Source organism: Podarcis melisellensis (assembly GCF_964234715.1).
Source record: "Podarcis melisellensis genome assembly, chromosome: W".
Lineage (NCBI taxonomy): Eukaryota > Metazoa > Chordata > Lepidosauria > Squamata > Lacertidae > Podarcis > Podarcis melisellensis.
The window spans coordinates 16,589,856-16,615,192 of record NC_138535.1 but is presented as its reverse complement, the minus strand read 5'-3'; the positions used below and the strand labels follow the sequence as shown (position 1 = coordinate 16,615,192).

At 44.9% G+C, this 25,337-nt stretch overlaps 1 pseudogene across 1 annotated transcript in view; it reads right to left on the bottom strand.

Annotated features, from left to right (window-relative positions):
- Positions 1-879: 879 nt before the first annotated feature.
- Positions 880-25,337, bottom strand: part of LOC309361222 (NALCN channel auxiliary factor 2 pseudogene) — a 70,267-nt pseudogene continuing 45,809 nt past the window's right edge. The window contains exons 2-3 of the transcript XR_014173428.1: positions 4,017-4,188; positions 880-1,487 (exon numbers count right to left, since the gene is read on the bottom strand). The product of XR_014173428.1 is annotated as an NALCN channel auxiliary factor 2 pseudogene (transcript). The remainder of the gene's footprint in view (positions 1,488-4,016; positions 4,189-25,337) is intronic.

Sequence of the window (25,337 nt, the reverse complement as noted above, 5' to 3'; positions counted from 1 at the left end):
TTATGAGGAAATTCCCAATTATGGCCAAAGCAATTCAAAATATTGGAGTGTTAACCAGGGACAGGACCTCGGGGTGGGGCAGGGAATAGGGAGGAGCAGGAGTGGACCTGCTGTTTGTGGCATGTCCCAGAGGACAAGGATGATGCAGGTGTGTTCTCAGCTTAAGCCCTTCAAGGAGCAAGAGAATACAACTTGCAAAATCATAAATTGTAGAGTTGGAAAGGACCCAAAGGGTCATGTAGCCCAACACTCTGCAATGCTGAAGGACCAACCAATGACAGATGTTCAACCAAGAGCACACAAAGGCTGCTCAGGAGTTAGTGACTGATGGAGGAGCCTTGAACTTGGGTGGGTGGGCGGCGGAAGGAGGTCATCACACCCTCATGATTATAGTTTTGGGCTGGGCTGAGAAGATGATAGGGGGGCGGGGAATCCGTAACAGATTTCTATCAAGCCATTTCTGGTATGGAGAAGAGACCCCTGTGGCCCTATAAACAAGGCACATGGGGGGGGGGGAGAAGAAGCAGCCCTCAATGGAGCTGGGGTGTTTGTGTTTGCCTTTCCTCAGAAGACACTTCTCTTAGAGCTGCTCCTGTGGGCTTTCCCTCTGCCTCTGAGCTGTTTTGAGGCCAAAGGCCATCAGGCTGAGGCCTGCTGCTAACCGAACCATTTTCTCAAGAGGCCCGGACTGAGGCCTGCTGCCAACTGAAGCCTTCACCAGAGCCTTAGAGCCTGAGGCCTGCTGGTGACTGAACCATTTTTAACTGAAGCCTGATGCTGATTTAAACTTTTTCTTCAGAGACCCAGCCTGAAGCATGCTGTTGAAATATTCCTTCCCCAGAAGCTGTTCCCACAGCCTCACATGCTTCAGAGACTCTCTCATAGCAGGGCAGTCCCTGTGATGAGGTGCTCTGGGGGGTGGGAGGGGGGTCTGCATGGGGGTGGGTCTGTGTGCATCACCCCCAATCCTGTGTCACCTCCTGCCACTGGAGGAAGAGCATTTATGCACCCAGCCCCTTTCCCCCCACTGGTGAAAAAGAGCTGGCAGTTGCTTTTTCCCTGCATTGCAAATGAGGGTCCCCCGTCCCTTGTGAGGGTCTCGTCCATGGCAGGGAGGGCCCCCAGGCTCAGCCCCGTGCTGCTGGGCACGCTTGAGAAGGACACCATGGTGTGGAGGATCATTAGAACCAGGACGCAAAACCGGATCTTGCCGCTGCTGAGGTGGGAGCCCGCAGACACAGGCAGCAGGGATGGATGGTGCTGGTGCTGGTACTGGGTGTGGTGGTAGTAGAGGTTGTAGTGCTGCTGCCGCTGCTGGTGAACGTGGTGGTGGTGATGGGGGATGTCACGGAGTTGGTCATGGAATGACTCTGACTCGATGGATTTGGCTGATGTATTGCAGCTGTCGTCTGGGTGGTGGTTGCATGAGTCCCACAGCATGTCGCAGCACTTGGCTTCCTGTTCAGGCAGATTGCTCTCCAGCAACCCTGGCAAAAGGACAACAAGAAAGGAGGAGGTGGGGGGGGGGGGAGAAGTGGTGTCAGATCTGCTAAGTGCTACCTTCAGGAGAGTTCACTGATGTACATGAAACCAGGGTAGAATTAGAGGAATCCGCTAATGGGCAGGGAAAAGGAAGAAGGAAGCAACCAGAGGGAATGATTGGTGGCTTCTGTTGGTTCTATACTAATGCACAGAACATGGGAAATCAACAAGATGAACTTGAACTCTTAATCAAAATTGTAGAGTTGGAAGGTCCTCTGGATCATTTAGTCAAACCCCCTACAATACACAAATCACAGCTAAGAAATCCCTGAAAGGTGGTCATTCAACTTCAGTTGAAAAACCTCCAAGGAACGAGAGTCCACCTCTGTGATCAAATCACAGAGAACAGATGACTTATTTTGGACCAACCTGGCACTAGCTACCAGCAGCAGCAGCAGCAGAACCCAGGGTTGGCTGACGTGGTTTCCTCATATTCTGAAAATCAAGAGACAGACCAGAAAAGGGTTGGCATGTACCAGAACACTAGGAGGTGCTGGATACACACAAATAGCTTCCCCACCCCTTCTAAGGGCATGCTGTTATGGGGCAGAGGACCTTCAACTAGGCAGGCCTAGTTAAACCTACTGAACTGAATCATGGACACCGAGGCAAATAACTGGTCTCCATTATTTACACAGTTTTTGGAGTTTGCCACTGGTCTATTTGTGGCCCTTAAATGTTATTGGGAGAAGGAGATAAATGTCCAAATAGAGAAATCTGAAAGGAAATCACTGTGGTCATATAAGCCATATAAATTGATTCCATCATATGTGAGAGAACATTCCCTCAAAGATCTGCATAGATGGCATAACACACCTATGAAGATGTCCCATATTACATCAGTCAGCACATGACTGCTGGTGGGACTGTGGGTTTCAAGGGACATTCCTCCATCTTTGGTGGAAATGTCCTCGCATTTCATTAATTCTGATCCCAAGTATATCAAGGAATACCTAAAATAAGTAAATCACCTGTTCAGGCTTCCCCACAACTATAATTATTGAATATGTGGATGAACAACACGAAAACCTGTCACTCCAGAGCTTTTGACACTGTTGTTAGCTGCAGCTAGAATAATAGAAACAGAGAACTGTAAAATTCTAAGGGACTCCAAGGGTCATCTAGTCTGACTCCTTACACTGCTAGGATTTCAAGAGCCCAGCAATGGAAACCTTTAAAAATCTGCATTTGGCTGTATCATAGAATCATAGAGTTGGAAGGGATCCAAGGGTCATCTAGTCCAACCCCCTGCAATGCAGGAAACTCAGCTAAAGCATTCATGACAGATGGCCATCCAACCTCTGCTTAAAAACCTCCAAGGAAGGAGAGTCCACAACCTCTCGAGGGAGACTGTTCCACTGTCAAACAGCCGGGTCTTAGAAATCAGAGCTTCCTTTCCTAAGTGCTCACAGACCAACTGCTGAAGTATTTGTTCTATGACCTTTCCCGGATGTCTTGACTTATATTGCTGTGTCTCACCATTTCTTCCTCTTACAATTTACAGTATTTATTGTTTGATTCCTCTGGATATGAGACAATTTAATACCCTGCTATAGCACTTTTGGGTTGTTAATTATGTTAATAAAACATTTTGGGTTGTCTCTTGGGCAGGGGCGTGGGGGGGGATTATATAGCTAATTTATAAAATTTCATGCATATCAGTTAATATCTTGACCCTCCTCCATGAAAAGAGCTGTTTACTTGACGTTTTCCTATGTCGTGAAGCCTGAAATTTCAATTCAGTGGAGCAGGGTCAATATATTAACTGATATGCATGAAATTTCAGATATAGCTATATAATCCCTAGTTTAGTAAAATAAGACCTTTGAAGCAGATTTTTTTTAAAAAAGGTTTTTATGAACCACCCTACTGCCCTACCCTCCGCTGGGCTTCCCGGGTCATGGAAAGTCAGCCTATGTGAAGAAAATGAGACTAGGCCCAGTAGATTAGGCCTTGCCTTACCTTTGCCTCACCCCCTGCATGCAGCCAATTTTTCTTGATTTTACTGCTGTGGTGTTTTATCGTTTTTTGTTTTGGTAAACCACTTTGCAGGTTTTTTAAAATAGATTTTATTAAATAAATAAACAATAAATATAAATTAAATAACACAAGCCAAAACACAATCCATCCTGTAGATTTAAGTATCTTCCCATAGTTGCCTACTTATTATCTGAGGCCCAGAATCCACATTCCTTTGTAAGAAATTATGAAATAATGTAAAACCATTTTTGCAGGCAAAAAAAAAATAAAAATGGGGGGGGGGTGACAAGAAATTTTGCGCACCACGTACCACCTGACCTTCCTACGCCTCTGCTTTTGGGGTACATACCACCTCAGAAGGTGGTAGACTCTCCATCATTGGAGGTTTTTAAACAGACTTTGGATGGATGCTTTAGTTGAGATTCCTGCATTGCAGTGGGTTGGACTAGATGACCCTTGGGTGTCTCTTCCAACTCTACAATTCTAAGCCTTACCTGTGCAGATGAAGCCAGGCAGTCCTCCATAGATCAGTTCGTCGTTGTCAGGCAAGACGAAGGGACACTTTGTTTGTACCTCCAGGCAGTATTGCTTGCATGGGATCCGGTGCTGGCACTGCAGTTGGGTCACATTGAAGTACTCAGAGCACAGCCAAGCCTTGTAGACAGCCTGCAAGAAGGGAGGAGGAAGGAGAGGGTGTCAGGTAACAGGGATCCATGTGAACTCAACAGGGAACAGACTTGCATGCTGTCAAGGTAGGAATAGAGAGAAATGCTGTACAACAGTGATTTTCAACTGGTGAGCAGTGGCTCCTTGGAGAGTCTTGAAGGATTGTCAGGAGAGCCGCGGGCAGCCCTGGCCTCCCCTCCTCTCTCCTGCTTGCCCAGCGAGCAGCTCAGAAGAGTAAGCAAGCTGGCAGGCAGGTGGTGTGAGTGGTGCCTGTTTCTCAACAATAAGTGTGCCGCTGCCTGCTCCCTCTCCTTTCCCTTCACTTCCTTCTCCTCCCTCCCTTCTACCAGCAGGCAGTAGAAGCCACAGCAGCCATGAACCCGCCACTAACCCACATGACTCCCCCCTGAAGAGCCATTATGCAACATCAAGCTTTTTGTCTTTTTCAATGGCGCCCTGGAAGCACCAGTCCTGTTGCATCTGCCTATTGAACCAATGCCCCCTTTCCTCTGCCACATTGCAGACACCCTCCTCCACCGCCCCTGCTATTTCTTTTTTGCACTTGTTTCCTCACTTAGCTCTCCCTGGCCATCCACACTAACAGGGGCCCTTCCCTGTTTTCCTCAGGGTCTCTCTGGCACTAGGGTGCCTGGGAACCAGTGGTCAACTCTGGGGCTGCTTTTCCTTGCCTGTTGAACCACCTGGGCTCCCCTCCTTAGTTCCCTACAGCTTTGCAAAGACTAAATTGGGGGATGCAGCTATAATTTTGTTTTTTCAGCATTCCTGAGACTGTATTCCCACTGTTGTTTTTTGTTGTAAGTGTTGGAATACTGCCAGGGAGATATCAGCCATCATGGCCCCCACGTCGCCTCCGGACGATCCATCGATCTCCCGTAGATACAGTATCAGCAATTAGCGACACGAGCTCCAGAAAATAGCTTGTAAAATTCCAGAGCTGATGCACACTCTATCAGCAGAATTCGTACAGCGAAAGATGCACGCAGGAGAGCATTATTTAGAAGTTTATTCAGCGTTGGTCAGAACAAAGGAAAGAACATGACTGTCTGCTTGCGTGTTCAGGCACAGAGAGAGAAAAACGAAAGCAATAGAAAACATAAACTTCCTGTGAACAGGAAATACGCAGACTCTGTGACTCACAAAGCCTGCTCCCTTTTAAGGTGGAACGGAAATATCCTAACATCCTCCCCCTTTCCGTGTAACCTGTAGTACCTGTGGTTCAACCCAATTGCGACTTCTGTACGTAAACCTTAAGTTGTTCTCCGTTAACAACCTTAGACAACAGGTCAGCAGGGATTTCACTTCCTGCCATATAGGACACCTGAATGAGTCCTTTCTGAATACACTCTCTTGCACGATGTAGCTTAATCTGCAAGTACTTGGTTCTTTGCTTGCAACTCTCTGAGTTCAGTAAAGCCAAACAGGATCTATTGTCTTGATACACTTGTATAGGACATTTCACAGAAACCCCGATGTCCTTAAACAGTTGCATCAACCATTCACAATCCATGAGTGAAAATGACAGAGCATTGAGTTCTGCTTCACAGGAACTTAGGTTTACTGTCGTCTGCTTCTTGCACAGCCAGTCAAACAGACAGTGGTTGTACATGTAGCATACTCCAGAAGTGCTTGTACCATCCGTGGTGTCACTTCCAAAACTAGCATCTGCAAAGATTTCAAGACCTCCAGCCTTCTGACTGGTGAACCTCAGCCTGTAGTGCATAGTCCCTTTCAAATAGCGGGCTATGCGCTTCAGAGCTTTCCAATCCTGAACAGTAGGATTGTTAGCATGTCCGCTAAGCAGGTTAGTGATTACAGCTATGTCAGGTCTTGAGCATCTAGCAATGAAATTCAGCTTGCCTAGAATGCATCTGTACAGCGTAGTGTCAGAAAACGCTTCAGTAGTACTATCTACCTGGTAACCTGTCACCATCGGTGTGTCTGCTGGGTTTGCATCAACCAAATTCAACCTGGTTAATACGTCAGCAATTTTCTGTGTTTGGTGTACCAGAAAATTACCTGCTTGGTCCCTCTCCACCTGCAGAGAAAGATAGTTGGATACCTCACCAAGATCCTTCATGTCATAGTGCTCCGTCAGTTGAGCTAGGGTGCTTTGGTAAAAAGCCTGATTCTTCCAAAACATCAGAAGATCAACAACAAAACATAAACAATACAGTTTGTTTTGCCCCTCCTCCTTGACAAACACACATGCATCAGCTTTGCGCTGGTGAAAACCTAGAGAAAGCAATGTCTCAGTGAGTTTTGTGTTCCAACACCTGGCACTCTGCTTGAGATCATATAAGGATTTCCGCAGTTTACAGACCATTCCCTTCTGTATCTGCACCCCGTCAGGTGGAAGCATAAATAGCTCCTCCCCCAAAACCCCGTACAAAAAAGCTGTATTAATGTCATGATGGGAAACATGCAGTTTCTCCTCTGCAGCAATCTTGAGCATCAGCCGAATGCTCTCATACTTGATGGTGGGAGAGTAGGTCTCGTGGTAATTCTGTCCTGGTACCTGTGAAAACCCTCTGGCAACCAATCTGGCTTTGTGTCTGACAACCTTGCAATTCTGGTCTGTCTTGGCCTTGAAGACCCATTTGCTGCCAACCAGTCTCATTCCTGGGAATACCGGTACCAGCTCCCAAGTTTTGTTCCTGTTCAAGGAATCAACTTCAGCCTTCATGGCATTAAGCCAAGGCTCAGCATCTTTAGAGGTTAACTCCTGAACCTCTTTGAAGCTTGAAGGTTCCCACACCTTCTCTGAGCTACTAAGAACAGCAGTTGCCATCTTAGCAAACTCATCAGCAAATCTCTTTGGAGGTCTGCCTTTCGTCGCCCTTTCAGATCTGCGTACTAGACGCAAGTCTTCTGGACTCATCTCCTCCTTCTTAGGAGAAAAGTGACCAATGGTGAACAGTGGTTCTTCCAGTTCATTGTCAGACGCATCAGATGGTCTGACTGAGGTCTTTGCGCTCTTGTAGTCTGCTGTGTCATCACTGTCGCTGACACCAGCAGCAGCGCCGCCCACTCAACTGGAATCTGAACTCTGATCATCATCCTCAGCTTCCTCTTTTGCCTCAACACCATCTGCCTTTTTCACATCACCTTCATCCTCCTCTGGGTAACTCTGGAAAATTCCCACATCCCCCCCCCCACTTAGGATTGTACTCAACACTCTTTGTGAACTTAATGGACTTAGAGTCAGTCATCCATACCCTGTATGCACCTTTTTCGTACCCCATGAACAAACCATGTGCCCCACGCTTCCCAAGCTTGTTGCTCTGTGGGGTGTGTACCCACATGTCAGAACCAAAGATTCTCATGTGCTTGACGTTAGGTTTCTTACCAAACATCTTCTCATAGGGAGTACAACCAATAGGTGATGACAGTCTGCGATTAAAGGTATAAACAAATGTTGACAGAGCCTCCCCCCAAAACTTCTCAGGGAGATTGGCATCATGCAACAAGGTTTTTAGGCCTTGAAGCAAAGTTTGGTTCATTCATCCATGGCGATCTAGGCGTTGACAAGTCATGCTGGATTCCCTTCTCAGTCAGGAAAGCTTCAAACTGCTAAGAAGTGAATTCCCCGCCCCGATCAGTAAAGAGACGGCCGATACGTTTACCGTGAACATTCTCCAACCAAGCACAGAATGCCTTGAACCTAGGAAACGCTTGCGATTTCTGCTCGAGCATAAACACATGAATGTACCTGGAAAAAGAATCAATTAAAACCATGAAGTACCTTGCTCCATCCAAAGAGGGCGCAAGTGGACCAACCAGGTCTGCATGGACTAGCTGGTAGGGTTTGGAAGCCTGCCTGCTAGACTCCTTGCCTTTTGGAGCAACCTTCACCTTGTTCTCTGCACAAGATACACATTTCATGTGAAACTTACAGGGTTTGATGTTCAAACACTCAACCAACTCAGGCATCTTGGCCAGCGCCTGCCAAGACATGTGACAAAATCTTCGATGTGCTTCATGAATGCACCCTGCATGAAGAACTTTGTTAGTTTGTGCAACACAACAAGAATCAACATTAGACATAATAGCATTGTCATCATAAGTTATACAGAATAAACCATCTATAAACTTTGCATGCAAAATGTCCTCTTTGCCTTTCCTGATGACACAGACGCTCCTCTTGAAGGAAATCTCAAAGCCACGCCCAGTCAGCTGTGGGACACTGAGCAAATTGTCTGCAGCACCTGGAACATAAAGTACATCTCTGATGGTTGTGTGCAGACTTGCCAGTCTCACATTCCCGACTCCTGTGACGTCTTTCCATCAGCCTGTTGGATCTCTCCATCTTGAGGTGTGAAGGAGATAAATAGGTTTCGATCCTTTGATAAATGGCGAGTAGCTCCAGAGTCAACAATAAAACTGGCTTTGGCCTTTGGAGCAGCAGTGCCAGCTAACAGAACCTTGTTTCCCACTGGCTTGGGCTCCTGCTTCTTGCCCCCCTGCTCCTGGCCATCAAACTTGCCTTTAGCCTTTGGTGAAGCTGTGCCAGCAAACAAAGCCTTGTTTTTCACTGGCTTGGGCTTTCCACCCCCCCCCCCCGCTTCGGGCCATCTGCAGGCATCTGTCTCTGTTTACCTCTGGCCTTCCGGTATCTGTGAGGATGACCTTGGCTCCCATGAGAAACAGAGCTCTCAGCTGCCGACTCCTTGGCTCCCCCTGGAGGCTGGAATGCTGCCTGCGATGACATCACCATCAGCTCCCCCTGCAGCTTGCAACCGGTGCCCTCAGCATCCCTGCAAACACTCTCATTCTGGGAAACAGCCAGGACCTCTGATGCAGTCAAACTCTGGGCTGGGATGACTGGCAGATGGGCAACTTTCAAAGCATTCCACATCTGACGTGCAGTCGTGTTGCCAGCCAGCGTGGCAATATCCTCCAGAGAGACAGATAAGACTATTAGGTCTATGGCCCTTGAATGTTGGGCCCTCCATCTATCTGTCAGAGGAACTGGAGGGGCTTCACGCACAGTATGCCACACTCCAAACTGTCGCAGCAAGCTCTCACAGCAACTTGCCCAAGTCTCATAATTTTGCCGATTTAACTTTGGGCACTCAGCAGCTTCTGACGCTTGGAAAAACTCCATTCCAGGACTTCTGGGTCTGCGCCATCGGCAATGGCGGAATTCCTCTGATCCAGAGGAACCCGCTCCGCGAAAATCGGGTCTTGCCGCCGCGGCAAAGGCGGAGACCCTTTAAAAATCCCAGGCGGAGGAAGTCTGGGAACGTGGGATTCGGCTGACACCAGGAGCGCCCCCCTACACGCAAGGAAACCCCTTTTTCGGGGATCCGAAGCGACGCGGGGTGAGCGGCGCGGTGTTTTGAATCGACCGCTATTTTTACGGAGTGAAGCCGCACAGCCGTTGCCGGAGAGCGCTGACTTTTTCCTGTGGACAATTGGACTCTAAACAAGTACCTGTGAGTAGAACGGAAAATTGGGCTACGAAACATTTTAATTTGGCACTCAAGCGGGAAGGTCCTAAACAGGAAGTCCGCCTTCCGCTTTTGTAAATAGTCTGAAGCAAAAATTGTGCAAGCTAAAGTCTGGAAAGTTGTACATAAAGGTTTAAAATTCCTCCTGTTTTAACCATCTAAACCCCTCTTGGAAGCAGGAGTAAAGAGGGGGAATTTTGACTGTTCAAGCCTGCAGGAGAGAGAGTAAAGAAAGATAAATTTCCACCGTCTCAAACCTGGGAACGGGGTGTCAGAGACAGAGATTTTTGGTGAAGTTCACTGACTGTGAATGGAACATCTTTTGACAGATAGTTAAAGAAGAGAAACAAATTGATTCCAATGTTGCCTTTTGCATTTAAAAGAAACAAAAAATCCGAAAAATGAAAGTAATTTTCTTTTGTTGGACCTGTTTTCAAAAGATGGCTACAAATAGAATTTGTCTCCTCTAGAGGGAGCTTGTTAAATTGTTGCTGGAGTTGATCTGGGGACTTTACAGCTGTGGAGATTAGGATTGTGGGACCAGACTGTGACCTTTAATAAAAATGTGTTTGGAAGAAGTTTTGGTGCTTGCTTTTTGCAAGACAAGCGCTTTGTTGGAGCAGATGCATGAGAAGTTGGATTTGATTACTGTTGCAGTCAAAAACTTTGGACAAACAGCGAATATTTATACAGAAACCATCCAGGAGCCAACCCAGGAACCTGTTTTGACAGAGCAAGTGCAAACGCAGATGATAATGGAGGCGGCTGCTGTTGAACTTCAAGTAACAGAAATGGAGAGGCCCGAGGCCCTACAGGAGCATAAGCCGTTGTTGTTGAAGGCTGAATTTGGAGTGGGCCAGGGGGGGTCTGGAGTTGTGGGGGCCCTTAAGTTTGGAGGGGCTTTGAAACATGCCTTTAAATATCTTCTGGATTACACTGTTGACTGTGGGGAATGGGACTGTGGGGAATGGGCCGATCTGCTGAGGAGAGACGGAGATATTTTCGAGTTGGAACATCCCCGAGACCTACTCCTCAATGAGAAAGGAAAGAAATTAAGAAAGAGATCAACAAAAGACAAGGTAAAGTGCAAGTACAAACAAGAAGATCTGCAGAAGGGACATGGAAAAGACTTAAGAGCCTCGGACATAAGATTACCAGGTTGATGGACTAGATGGAATGGACAGTAAGGGGGACTTCCGGTGGAGCACGAGCCCGATACAAGCGAGGGATCTCTCTGGGAGAGAAACCCTGGCTATTTCGGCCGCAAAAGGGGGGTTTTAGGGCGAAACCCCCCCCTGTTAAGCCTCTGGTGGGTATCCAGAGGTTCAGGTTCCCGGCAGTGCCTAAAAGCTGCCCATCCGGCCGTCAGGTAGCCTCTGAAAAAGAGGTGAAGAGTGCGGCGGAACGGGATAGCAGGCTATCGGGAAGCCATTGCTACGGCTGAATAGCGAAGCCCTGAGCTTGAAAGGAACAGCGCTCCGCTCTTGAAACTAAGAAATTCGGACTTGAAACCTCTAAAATTGGATTGAAAAGTATTAAGGGAAGTTCCGAATTAAAAAAGGAGAAGATTTCGAGTTCAGCTGTCATCTGAAATCAGCACAGACGCAGCACCGTAAGCAGAGCCAGAAAACGAAAGTGAGTGCCGCTAGCGGCTATTGTTTCCGTTTCTCCCTAACTATTAGAGACTGTTTGAAACTAAGTTAAAAGTTTAAAAGTAACTACTTTTGAGAAGAGGTGAAACGTCAAGGGGGAACAGAAGGTAACTATTGAGACAAAATAGAGGTCTTAGATGTAACTGAGGATATACAAGGACTGAACTGTCTTCCCACTTGTACTTTCAAGATTAAACTGTTACGCCAGAAGAAGAGCTTCCGACTCCATTTTAACTCAACAAAAAGGGTATAGTGGCAGAGAAAGAAGAACTAATCTATTTCCCCACATCTTTTTTTTGTGTGGATTTTGGTCATATTCTTTTTTTTCTTTTTTTGGTTTTTTATATTGGAAAAGCTAATTTTAAATTAACTTTGGTTATTTGGCAATTCCTTATTTAAAAAGTTATTAAAGTGGATTGGAGTTTCCTAGTGGATGGAATGAGACATTACAACTTGTTTTTCAGAATTTTCCTTTGTTAATGGTATAATTTTGGACTGGAGGAATATCTGCTTCCTGCTGGGCCTCCTTCTCCCTGAATTGTTTCTTTCGCCTTATTTCCTATGGAATGTCCTGTTCGGAATTATAAATCATAACACCTCATCCTCTCTGACAGTTATATTCCTCTATAAAACCTCTTGGATTATTAAATAGAATTTATACAGTTTAAATACTCTTGCCATTTTGGTATTTTTTATTTTTATTTTTTTTTAATTATTTTTTCTGCCTCTTTCAGGAAATAACCATGGTTGGAAAGTACAGTCGGATTATAATTTGAGTTTCTTGGATTACAATTTGGATTACAATCTGGATTACAATTTGGATTACAACTCAATTATCTGGATTACAATTTGGATTACAATTCAAGTTCTCTATGCAAACTATTTTTGGTTCTCCTTTTTCTTGTCTTATTTGAGGATTAGCCCGAGTGGGGGCAAGAAGTCTAGGAGCTAATTAAACTTTGGCACAGAACATTGGTTATTCTACAACGTTCAGCTGTGGAAGTATTTCCTTTTACAAAAATCATTACTTTTATTAATCCCTCCACATTGCCCTATAACATTAGGATGTTATATTGTGAAATTGTTTAAGTAATATTTGTTAACTCTGAACCAAATAATTAATAGGAGAAATTTTTTTGTTATTGTTTTGATTGGATATATTGGGATATTTTGGGAAAGAAATGTCACACCTGCCGAAAAAAGGGGCAGGGGGGGGGGACGTCAACAGATAGGAGAACTTCAAAGCAAGAAACGGAATTTAGAATGGAAATATTGAAAATGTTTGCAGAGATAAAACAAAGTGAGAAAAATCTGGAGACAAAATTAGAACAGGTGGATAATAAAATTGGAAAAATGGACAGAAAAAATGATGAGACAGTTAATGAACTGAAAGGGCAGATAAAAGAGGTATCTAAAAGAGTGGATGAGGGGTTGAAGAGGACAAAATCAGAAATGAGAGAGATGAAACGGGAGGAAGAAAGGATGAAGAGTGAGATGGTGGAAATAAACAAAACACAGGAAGAAATAAAAGACTCGATTGCTATGAATGAACTGAGACAGAGGGAAGTGAACTTGAGGCTGAGATCAGTGCCGGAAGCACAGAATGAGAATATAGGAGAGAGACTGACAACGGAAATTGCGCAGTGGTTGGAGATGCCAGAGGAAGAAGAGCCAAAACAGTACAGAATGCATTCAGAATGAAAGTAAGGACAAGTAAGGCAAAGAAATTTCCTGGAGACTGTTTGATTACTTTCAAGGACAGAGAGATGAGAAATTTGATTTTACAGAGAAATAGAGAGAAAAGGTTATATATAGACGGGAATTACATAATCATCTTTAAAGATATACCAATAAGGCTGTTGAAACGAAGAGACCCATATAAACCATTGGTGCAGATCCTCAAGAAAAATAAGATTGACTTCAGATGGGAATTTCCGGAGGGAGTCTCGTTCTTCTATAAAGGCAAGAAAAGAAGATTGACAAGCCCAGAGGAAATAGGGAAATTTACGAGAAGATACAAGGAATTACAGGTGGGAGAAGAAGAGACCAAGGGAGCAGAGGGAGGAGCAGGATCCAAGGAGGAGTCTGAATCAGGAGAGGAAGATGAACAGAATGGAAAGAAATCGGAAGAAGAAGTAGAGGAAGAGGAAGAAGAGGTAGACAGATTATAAGGAAATAAACTAAATTTATTTAATTGGAAGGTATCATGGCGTTAAAATTATGGAATTGGAATATTAATGGAATGAATGATAAGAGGAAACGGAATAAAATTGAACATTTTTTAAAAAAGAAAAATCTGGACATTATATGTTTGCAAGAAACTCATGTGGCAAAAAAACACAGGAAAATTCTGATCAACAAAAGACTTGGGAATGAATTTATATCTTCGGATAAAGAGAAAAAAAGGGGAGTTGTCTTATATATCAAAAACAAAATTGAATTTCACCAAATATTTAAAGATGAGGAAGGAAGAATCATAGCAGTTCAAATCAAATGGCAAGGCGAAAAATTAATAATTGCCGGGATCTATGCACCAAATGGAAATAAGACTGATTTTTATAAAGTATTGGAGGAAAAACTATTTGAACATATGGATCAGAAAATTATAATAATGGGAGACATGAATGGCGTGGTATCATTGGAAATGGACAGACTAAGGGACGTAAAGAATAAAGAAGGGAAACTGCCTAAGACATTTTTCACGATGACAAAGAATTGTAATCTGATTGATATTTGGAGACTTAGACACCCATTGGAGAAACAATTTACGTACTATTCAGAACCAAATCAGTCAATGTCAAGAATAGCTCAAATATGGGTATCGAACGAATTGACTCCAAGAATCCAACAAATCGAAATACAAGCCAAAGTAATCTCAGATCACAATCCAATAAAAATGGAGTTAAAAGGTTTTGAAGAAAGAACTTTTAGATGGAGAATGAATGACTACTTGTTGGATGATCAGAAGGTTGTTGAAAAAGCACAAAAGAAAATATCCGAATACTTTATGGATAACATCAACAAAGGTACTAAGATGAATATAGTTTGGGACGCAAGTGTTATGGGATTAGGGGGGCTACTCGTGCGTAAGCGTTTAAGCCCTCCAGGCTCTGCAAATCAGTTTCTAAACTCTCCCAGTCCGCGGAGCCATGGGTGCATGGCTACCTCAATCGCTGGCAGAATCCGTCAGTGGGCGCTTCCGGAATTTACGCCAACATAAGAGTTCCTTAACGGAAACTCTCCATCTGGATTCTCTGCGTGACAGTTTCCTGCGCGGAGTAGGCGTCCCCAGTGGAGGTCCTGAGCCCTCCCCGCTGTTCTCACTGGAAGCATCTTGGAGCCATTCCTCCGCCTGAGTTTCTGCAGGAACTCTCCCTCTCCCCCTGCTGGTTCCTTCCTCAGCATCTGAGGGTCTCCTAGCCTCCTTGAGCCCTTCCACCACCTGACTCTCCGATGGCAGTTCCCTGACAGCAAGCAAAGCAGTTATGAGAGGATTTTTTATCCAGCAGAACTCATTGAAGAATAAAAACAAGGAAAAAAGGAAAAAAGAAATTCTAAGGCAGATTATGGACAATGAGCAAAAACTGATTAAGAAGCCAAACAATTTGAAGATCAAGCAGGAAATCAAGATTCTCCAAACTCAATTTGCAATGATAATAAATAAAGAAGTCGAATGGAATATTAAAAGGTTAAGGCAGAAAAACTTTTGAGTTTGCAAACAAATCAGGAAAATGGCTTGCGTGGCAACTTAAAAAGAGAAAGGAGCAGAGCACAATCAATAAAATTAGGATAAATGGTGAAGAGGCAGCTAATCTGAAAGAAATTAGGAAAGAATTCTTGGACTTTTATAGGCAACTATATAGAAATAAAGAAAGGAATAATATGAAGAAAATAGAAAGATATTTAAGAGACAAAATGGTGCAGAAGACCCCGACAGACCAAAAAGACCAGCTGAACGCCCCAATAGAAAGAGAGGAAATAAAAGAGGTGATAAAAGAGTTGAAGAGAGGGAAAGCTCCGGGACCTGATGGATTTACATCAAGTTATTATAAAGAAATGAAAGACGTGTTGATGATCCCTTTGATGGAAGTCATGAATAACATTTTAAAAGAAAGAGACATTCCAGATACGTGGAAAGAAGCATATATTACACTGATACCCAACCAGGATTCGGATTTAACTCAAATTAAAAACTATAGGCCTATTTCACTATTAATACGGACTACAAGATATTTGCGGGAATTTTAGAGAAGAGATTGAAAAGGATACTAACAAGACTTATACATAAGGATCAAGCAGGTTTCCTACCAGGCAGACAAATGAAAGATAATATAAGAAATATAATTAATGTCTTAGAATATCTGACTGCTAGGAATGATAAACAAGCAATTTTAATGTTTGTGGACGCTGAAAAGGCCTTTGACAATATTATATGGGAGTTTATGTTGAAAAATTTAGAATATATGGAGGTGGGGAAAGAGTTTTTCAATGGTATAAAGGCAATCTACACAGAACAGAGAGCTAAACTGATAGTTAACAATGTTATTACTGAAGATATAAAAATATCTAAAGGAACAAGACAAGGTTGCCCACTTTCGCCATTGTTATTTATAACGGTTCTGGAAGTCTTTTTAAATGCAATTAGACAAAACAAACAAATAAAAGGGGTGACAGTTGGTCAAAATGAGTATAAAGTTAAAGCTTTTGCCGATGATTTGGTAATGTCTATGGAAGAACCAATAGAAAGTGTAAAAGACGTATTGGAGGAGATGGAACAATTTGGAAAGGTAGCTGGATTTAGACTGAATAAGAGAAAGACCAAAATGATTGTGAAAAATATGGAACAAACTAAGTTTGAAATAATGCAGCAGCAAACGGAGATAGAGGTGGTGAAAAAGGTAAAATACTTGGGAATTTGGTTATCATCCAAGAATATTGATTTGTATCAAAATAATTATATTCCGGTTTGGAAGGGAATAAAAAAGGATCTGGAGGTGTGGGGCAGAATGAAATTATCATTTTGGGGAAGAATATCCACGGTAAAGATGAGCGTGTTGCCAAAGATGTTACAGTGGTACCCCGCAAGACGAACGCCTCGCAAGACGAAAAACCCGCTAGACGAAAGGGTTTTCCGTTTTGGAGGCGCTTCGCAAAACGAATTTCCCTATGGGCTTGCTTCGCAAGAAGAAAGCCCATAGGGAAATCTCCGGGGACCTCTTTTAAATGCTAGCGGTGCGGAGCAAAGCCTCCCCCCCCCTCCGGCCTTCAGAAGAGGTCCAGGAAGGCCGGCGGGGGCCGAACGGCTTTGCTCCCCACCGCCAGCATTTTTAAAGCAGTCCGGGATAGCAGGGAAGCGCTTCCTGCTATCCCGGATGGCTTTTGAAGGCAGGCGGGGGGGAGCAAAGACTTTTGCCCCCCGCCCGCCTTCAGAAGAGGTCCAGGACTGCTTTGCTGGGTCTTTGCTCCCCCCCGCCTGCCTTCAAAAGCCGTCCGGGAGCATTTTAAAATCGCCCCGGGACAGCGGAGGAATTCTCCAGGACCTCTTCTGAAGGCGGGCGGGGGGCAAAAGTCTTTGTCCCCCCTGCCTGCCTTCCCGGGGGCTTTTAAATCACCCCGGGACAGCGGAGAATTCCTCCGCTGTCCCGGGGCGATTTTAAAATGCTCCCGGACGTCTTTTGAAGGCAGGCGGGGGGGAGCAAAGACTTTTGCCCCCCGCCCGCCTTCAGAAGAGGTCCTTTTTTTCTCCGCTCTCCCGTTTCTCCGCTCTCCCGGGAAGGCAGGCAGGGGGGACAAAGACTTTTGCCCCCCGCCGGCTTTCAGAAGAGGTCCAGAAGAGGTCATTTTCATAATATTCTCTCTTAAGGCATTACATGCCATAAATTTCATACCTGTGGTCCATAACTGTTCCCAGTCAGCCAACATAATGTTATGTCCAACATCTTGTGCCCATTTTATCATAGCAGATTTAACCGTTTCATCCTGAGTATTCCATTTCAACAGCAAGTTATACATTCTTGATAATAGCTTAGTTTTGGGATCTAACAGTTCTGTTTCCAATTTTGATTTTTCCACCTGGAAGCCAATTTTCTTGTCTAGATTATAAGCCTCCCTTATTTGATAATAATGAAGCCAATCTCTCACTTTATCTTTTAGTTTCTCAAAGCTCTGCAATTTCAATTTATCTCCTTCTTGTTCCAAAATCTCCCAATATTTCGGCCATTTGGCCTCCATATTGAGCTTTTTCTGAGCCTTCGTTTCCATCGGTGATAGCCACCTTGGGGTTTTATTTTCAAGTAAGTCTTTATATCTTATCCAGACATTGAACAATGCTTTCCTGACAATATGGTTTTTAAATGCTTTATGTGCTTTGACCTTGTCATACCACAAATATGCATGCCACCCAAATACATTATTGAAACCTTCTAAATCCAAAATGTCTGTGTTCTCAAGAAGCAGCCATTCTTTCAGCCAGCAAAATGCTGCTGATTCATAATAAAGTTTAAGGTCTGGCAGGGCAAATCTGTGAAGATAAGATGGCGTCCGACACGCTTCTGCTGCGCCGATCAGACGTCTGTACCGATAGAAAAACTTGAGCTCCCCTCAGCTCTCTTTGCAAAGTCGTTTAGCAGAGTTTGCAGCGGGAGAAACTGTTGCCTTTGTGTGTGGATAATAAATCAGACTGGACGCAGCTTCTTGCTAATCTCCAACAGTCTTTTAATGAGAAGAAAAACATCATAAATCTCGTCTCCAGTTCTCCTTTCTCTGTGAACCGTCCCTCGGATCTTTCCGGGCCCCAAGCTGTTATTTGTCACTGCTCAATGTCCCACTCTTGCATCGTGGTGTTCCTCTTCTGTCGTTCGATGTATTGGTTTTTATGCTTCTGTGCTTTTATGTTTGTACATATTTTATGGGCTAATAGCCGTAAATAAATATAAGAAATATAAGATCATAAATCAGCCCGGCGAGAGAGCAGACATCCTTTTCGTCTCTCAGCCAAAAACGAAAGGGAAACTCACACAAAGGAAGATTCCCGTATGTGAACATAACCACGCCTCAGAATGTGAGACGTCACACAGAACTGTTTAACCCTGTAAGTTCTGATTCTCCTCACACCCCCTCTCGTCTCGCATCCTGAGAGGAACTGTGAGTACAACTCACCCCAAACAGTTATGGGCAAGTAACAATCCCCACATATCTCTTGGATCAATCACCGGTAGAACTCCAACTCTCTGCACAAATCTGACAACGCACTGAACTCAGCCTCAGTGGAAGAAAGTGCAATAAGACTTTGCTTCCGGGACTTCCACCCAACCAGGGATTCCCCGAACTTTACCACCAGCCCAGACACAGACTTCCTGTCTCCAAGAGATGCCGAATCGCTGTCACTCCAGCACGTAAGCCGTGCGTCACCTTCAGCTGACAACGTGAGGCAAAACTCTTTGGTATCCTGCAAATACCTCAACACTCTCTTGATGCCTTGCCAGGCATTCACACTGGGCTTTGTAGCCTCCCTGCTGAGCAGATTCACAGCAAACGCTATGTCTGGTCTGCTCCACTGAGAGAGATACAACAGACTCCCTAGCGCTGACTGAAACACCCCAGGGTTTTGGAACTCAGAACGCTCCCCAAGCTGACTGTCCTTCACGAAGTTGGTCTCCATGGGCGTTCTGACCCCTGCACAGTCAGACATTCGGAACTTCTCAAGCACCTGCTCAATCTTGCCTTTCTGACTGAGCAAGAAACTCCCGTTCTCAGACCTGTCTATCCTACCGCCTAGATTAACCTGAACGGGACCAAGGTTTTTGAGCTTAAACTTCTTACCAAGCTCTTTGGCAAAACCTTGCACCTGTCTATCTGTCTGTGCACCAGCCTGCTTGCCCTCTGGCAGCTTCGTGGTCGAGCACACATCTACAGACCTCATTGAGTTCAACTCCTTTCCCATTGCATCTTGCCACTTCCTGGCATCTGCTTCAGGCAACTGTTGAACCTCCTCAAAACTCTCAGGTTCGCACTGCGCTAAACCAACCCACACACTGGTGACCTCAAATCTCTCAGGTGGTACCCCCTTTGTGGTGCGTGCGGAACGTCTGAGCACTGTCTCAGGTGCTCCCTCTGACCCACTGGGGCCAGCAAGTGTGTCCTTGTCCTCAAAAGACTCCCCCTCTGACTTACTGCGTCTTCGGGCCTTTTGCACTTTTCTAACGGGAGACGAAGGCTCACTCTTGGGCTCTCTTTTAACAACCTGTGGAGATGCCCCTCCCTGTTCTTGACCCTGGTCAGAGACCTGGTCCTCATCAACAGGTTCAGCTTCTAACTCTCCCTCCTCATCAGAGTCAAACAGACACTCTGAGAGAACGTCAGGATTCGGATGGATCCTTGACCAACCACTCTGTTCACAGAATTCAGCACTTCTGCTGACTAGAATCCTGGACTGATCACCTTCTGGATAGGCAAACCTCCACCCTTTCGTCGCAGGCTCGTACCCACAAAAGATCATTTTCCGGGACCTCGGGTCACCTTTCTTGCGTTGAGCCTTTGGCACAAGCACCCAAGCTTCGCAACCAAACACACGGAAGAAATGCACCTTAGGCTTCTTCCGGTGCAGTAGAAAATAAGGTGTGTCTCCTACAACAGAGCTATAGGACCTGTTCAAAGTGAAGTTGGCCACCTTCCAAGCTTCGGCCCAAAAGCTCTGAGGCAAACCAGAGTCAAACAGTAGAGCGTCAGCTGCCTCAGCTAGCGTTCTGTTCCTGCGCTCTGCTACACCATTCTCCTGAGGAGAAGAAGCAACCGTCAACCTGTGACGTATTCCCTTCTGGCGGAAGAAATTCTGCAGAGCAGACCCGGTGAACTCTCCGCCTCGGTCACTCTGAAAACTCTGCACCTTGGTGGAAAACTAGTTCCACCTCCGCAACCCAGTCTTTGATCAGTTGTGCCGCCTCGCTTTTCCGTTTCAGCGAGAAAACCCAGCCGGTCCTAGAAAAATCATCTGTCAGCGTAAGCACAAACCTGGCCTCGCCCAGACTCGGCACTGGCATGGGACCACAAAGGTCTGTATGCACAACCTCAAAAGGCCTTGTGGTTACCCTTTCCGATCTGGGATAACTGCACCTTTTTACCTTTGCTCTTTTGCATGCCCTACAATCCAGGAATTTATCACATGCTTTCATTTTGCAACCTTCAGTGCATTCGGGCAACTTCTGGATATATTTCCAACAGCTATGCGACATTCTCCTGTGCCACAAGTGAGCACACGAATCATGTGTGGGAACGTTAGCACACTTCGCCTGTGCTGTCTCAGCATCCCCCTTACCCTCCAGAGGTGTCTCCAGAACAAAGAGGTTGTTCTGACATGCAACTTTGACCAGTTGTTTCCCACCCCTGGAAATAGAACAGACATCATTTGCAAAGCAAACCTTATAACCCTCCTTTACAAGAGCAGATACAGATAAAAGACAACAATGCATTTCTGGCACAACGTAGACCTCCAGCTCTGCCTGTAAAAAAGAAACAAACACATTGCCAACAGTGGTTAATTGTCTCTGTGAGCCATCAGGAAGAGTGACTGTTTTCCCAATTGAAACAGCCCTGCAGTTCCACATCAGGTGATGGCTGGCTCCTGAGTCGATGACCCAACGCAGCATGCTGCCCTCACTGGAGTTGTCCCTCAGCATTGCCATGGAGGCAGCTAGGTGATAAGAACCGTCCTTCTCACTTCCTCTGTCACATCCTCCCTTCACATTCCCACGCTGGCCTACTCTCCTAGACTGGCTGCCATGGAAACCTGGCTGGCTGCCATGGGAAGCGACCTTGGAGACATCCTGCCCGGCCTCTCTGGCTCTCCGCGGACAAGATCGACGTAAATGGTCAACAGACGCGCAGACAAAACAACGAGGAGTGGAAAAAGCCTGAACTGTGCCTTCTGCTGGCCTGCCCCCCCCTGCAACCGGCAGGGCTCTCTGCGCCAGCTCGGCCCTCTCTGAGACGGCGTTCCTGTTCGTCACACAAGCGACCAGTGGAAAACTTTGCAAACTTGCCTTTGGTCTTCTCTGCCCCCCCAACCTTGCCAGCAGCTCTCCTTGAGGCTGTACTGCATCTGGGGACGTGGCTTTGGGCTTCCGCTGTGGTTTCTCGGCAAACCCTCTCCAGCTCCTGCCAAACAGCTTGGGCACTGTCAAGACCCTCCACCAACGGTAGCTGTGAGCCCTCCAAACTGAGCGCTATAGCTCCCAGGGCTTTCTGGTTTCTCCTCTGTGAGGCTTGGGCAGCTGCAACATCTGCTGCTGCAGCTCCGGCTGCAGCTTGCTGTGGGAGCCCTTGGACTGCCTCCCACAGACCCTTGGCTACCAGCCAGGCCTTCAGCTTCCTGGACCACTCCTCCCAATTTTTTCCATTTAATTTTTCGAAAGGGACGGAGTATGACTCCTGGCCATCTGCCATCTTCTCCCCCGGGGCTGAGCCTACTCACGTAACAGCAGCTCCTCTTGGCACCCGGTCCTGAAGATGAGATCCTCCCCAGCGAGCTTCGCTGCCTCAAACGTTAGGCAGGAGCTCTAACTGGCTTCTCCCACACACACAGACACGACGTGGCAACAGCTTCCAAAGCTTGGCTAGCTTCCATAACCTGTGAAGATAAGATGGCGTCCGGCACGCTTCTGCTGCGCCGATCGGACGTCTGTGCCGATAGAAAAACTTGAGCTCCCCTCAGCTCTCTTTGCAAAGTCGTTTAGCAGAGTTTGCAGCGGGAGAAACTGTTGCCTTTGTGTGTGGATAATAAATCAGACTGGACGCAGCTTCTTGCTAATCTCCAACAGTCTTTTTTTTTAAATGATATTTATTAGAATTTCAAATAGTACATAAAAACAAAAAAGTAAAACAAAAAAAAAGAGAAAAAGAAAAATTCAACATTTGCAATCCATATTTTCAATACCTTTTTTCCACAACTTCCCCTCGCCTCCCCTTCTTGTATTCCATGTCCAAAAATTTGTTCAACAAGTTCTTATCCCTAAATTTTTAACCTTAGTTTGTTGTTATATTTAATTCAATTTATATATCAACTTTTAGCTTATATACATCAATCATTATACTTAAAGACTTTTTCTAAGATCGACCCAGTTTCCCTTCCACGGATTCCCCATTTTAATACTAATAACAACACAAAAAGAAAGAAAGATAGAAGAAATCAAAATATTTTTGTACACCCTTTGGATTTCCAAACCCCACTCTCCCTTCCCCGGTTTCGATCCCCAAACCGTTGTCCATTAGTCCATCTATTATCAGCCTGGCAACCTCACGTCTGAGGCCCTTAAATCTCTCTCAGTCCCTCTCTGCCGGTTTCTTTGAAAGTCCTTTATATTAAACACCAAGTCTCGGAGGGGCACTATCCCTATAATGTCCATGTTCCTTCCAGCCAGACCTCCATATTTAAAGGTGGAGCTCAAGTCTTGTTTCTCAATCCTTTTAAGTCCAAATAGCCCAAAGGCTCCAACTTCCACCTTGATCAGATTTATAGTCCATAGATCTTCAGATCTCCACAAAAGGAGATCTTTCCATTCCTCATTTTCCAATTCAAACCCAGTTTTTATCATCCAGTCCTTATTTTCTTTTATGTCCATCTTGACAGGCCTCCGGCTCTCCTTTGCCTTCTGCAGCATTGCAGCCCCTCCTTCCTGCTCCTCCTGTTCAACATATATCTCTTTCTCCACTTCCTCAATTTTCTCAAGTTTCTTTTCTTGTTCAGCTGCCTGGGTTTTGTACATCGAGTCCTTTTCCAACTCAGTAGATTCCTTTATTGTTGGCTTCAAAGTTATGGCACTTGTAGACAAAACATGACCTTGCTCTTGCAACTTACGCAACTTTCTCACGAGAAAAAAAACCTCATCCAGGTCAGCTAGTATTTTTCGACCTATTTCCATTTTTGTAATTTCCCTGAACCCCCACTAGAGGGATTCTGGTTATTCAGTATTTCTTTCACTTCCAACCCAAAAGTCAAGTTAATTTGTTTCAATTCTTCTTTATTTTCAGCGATTTGTAACTATATTGTATCTAATGTAACCAGCAAGAACATCAGAAACAAAGTTCTCTATTTTTTCTGACTTTGACAGCTAATTTGACAGCTGTCAAAATCTTCTATGTCTCCTCAGCAGGCTCCTCTCGTGGATCACTCCCGGGTCCCGGGGGGGGGGGGTGGTCCTTTAGCTCACAAAGTTAGCTCTTATCCTCCAGCACAATTACTTATAGTATCAATCCGTGCAATTAATAACTTTATCCAATAAGAAAGAGATCTTTCGACCTTGGTTATTTAGTCCTTGCTTCCAATTATTTACAAGGTGGGGAGACGGACTTCCTCTTTGCGTTTTCCCCGATCGTGCCGAATTCAAACGAAAAAAAATCTTTCTTTTGTAAATCCAAATTCCATATTACTCACAGGCTTTTACTTTTGATCCAAATGTTCAAAGGAAGAAGTCAGCGCTCTCCGACCATGACATGCGGCTGCACTCAGTAGGGGAAGCAGTCGACTCTCAGCACCACGCCGCTCCCCGTCCCCAGTTCCATAGCCTTTAAAAAGGCTCCTTCACTGGTCGGGGGGGGCGCAAATGGTGCCCGCCGAGTCACCAAGTCCACAGGCTTCCACACCTGTGGTTTCTAAGGGTCCCCGTGTCGCCGCCACGGCAGGACCCAACCCCCACTGAGCCGATTCCCTCCGGAGCTCGGAGGGAATCCGCCATTAGACGATGGCGCTAACCCGGAAGTTGCTAATCACCAACAGTCTTTAATGAGAAGAAAAACATCATAAATCAGCCCGGCGAGAGAGCAGACATCCTTTTCGTCTCTCAGCCAAAAACGAAAGGGAAACTCACACAAAGGAAGATTTCCGTATGTGAACATAACCACGCCTCAGAATGTGAGACGTCACACAGAACTGTTTAACCCTGTAAGTTCTGATTCTCCTCACAAAATCCACCTCTTTCTTTTGCATCAGTTAGTATTTTAAATTTTATTCTGGGTTTCTTGCCCTGCCAGACAAATCTAGAAATATCTCTCTGCCACTTCTTGAAACAGTCCATTTTGTCCAAAATTTGCAATGATTGAAACAAAAACAACATTCTTGGCAATACGTTCATTTTTATAGCAGCAATACGGCCTAGCAAGGAAAGCTTCAAATTTGACCATATTTCTAAATCCTTTTTCACTTCTGACCAACATTTTTCATAGTTATCTTTAAATAAATTCAAGTTCTTAGCGGTCATATTAACCCCCAGGTATTTTACTTTCTTAACCAATATTAAACCTGTCTCCGTCTGAAACCTCTCTTTCTCAATCGGTGTTAGATTTTTCTCTAGAACTTTAGTTTTTAACTTATTCAACTTAAATCCTGCAACCTGACCAAATTCTTGAATCAATTCCAATACTCTTTTAGTACTAGATTCTGGCTCCTGTAATGTCAGTACTAGATCGTCTGCAAATGCTTTCAATTTGTACTGTTTGGCTCCGACTTGTACACCTTTGACCAGTTGGTCCCTTCTGATCATATTTAGGAGAACCTCCAGGACCGAGATAAAGAGCAATGGGGAAATTGGGCAACCTTGTTGTGTCCATTTCTCTATCTTAAATTCCTCCATCACCACATTGTTAACAATTAGTTTAGCCTTTTGTTCTGAATAAATTGCACCTATACCATTTTGAAAGCCTTGACCTACCCCCATCCCCTGTAGATTCTTCTTCATAAAACTCCAAGAAATGTTGTCAAAGGCTTTCTCTGCATCCACAAATATCAAAACTGCTTTAGTATTAATGTTCACTTGTACGGTAATTTTTCTAAAATATTAATTATATTCCTCGTGTTGTCAGACAAGTGTCTGCCCGGGAGAAAGCTTGCTTGGTCTTTATGTATCTCTTCCACTAGTACTTTTTTTTAATCTTTTAGCCAAAATATCTGCAAAGATTTTGTAATCCACATTAAGCAGAGATATGGGGCAGTACTTCTTAAGTTGTGTCTTCTCAGACTCAATTTTCGATATAAGTG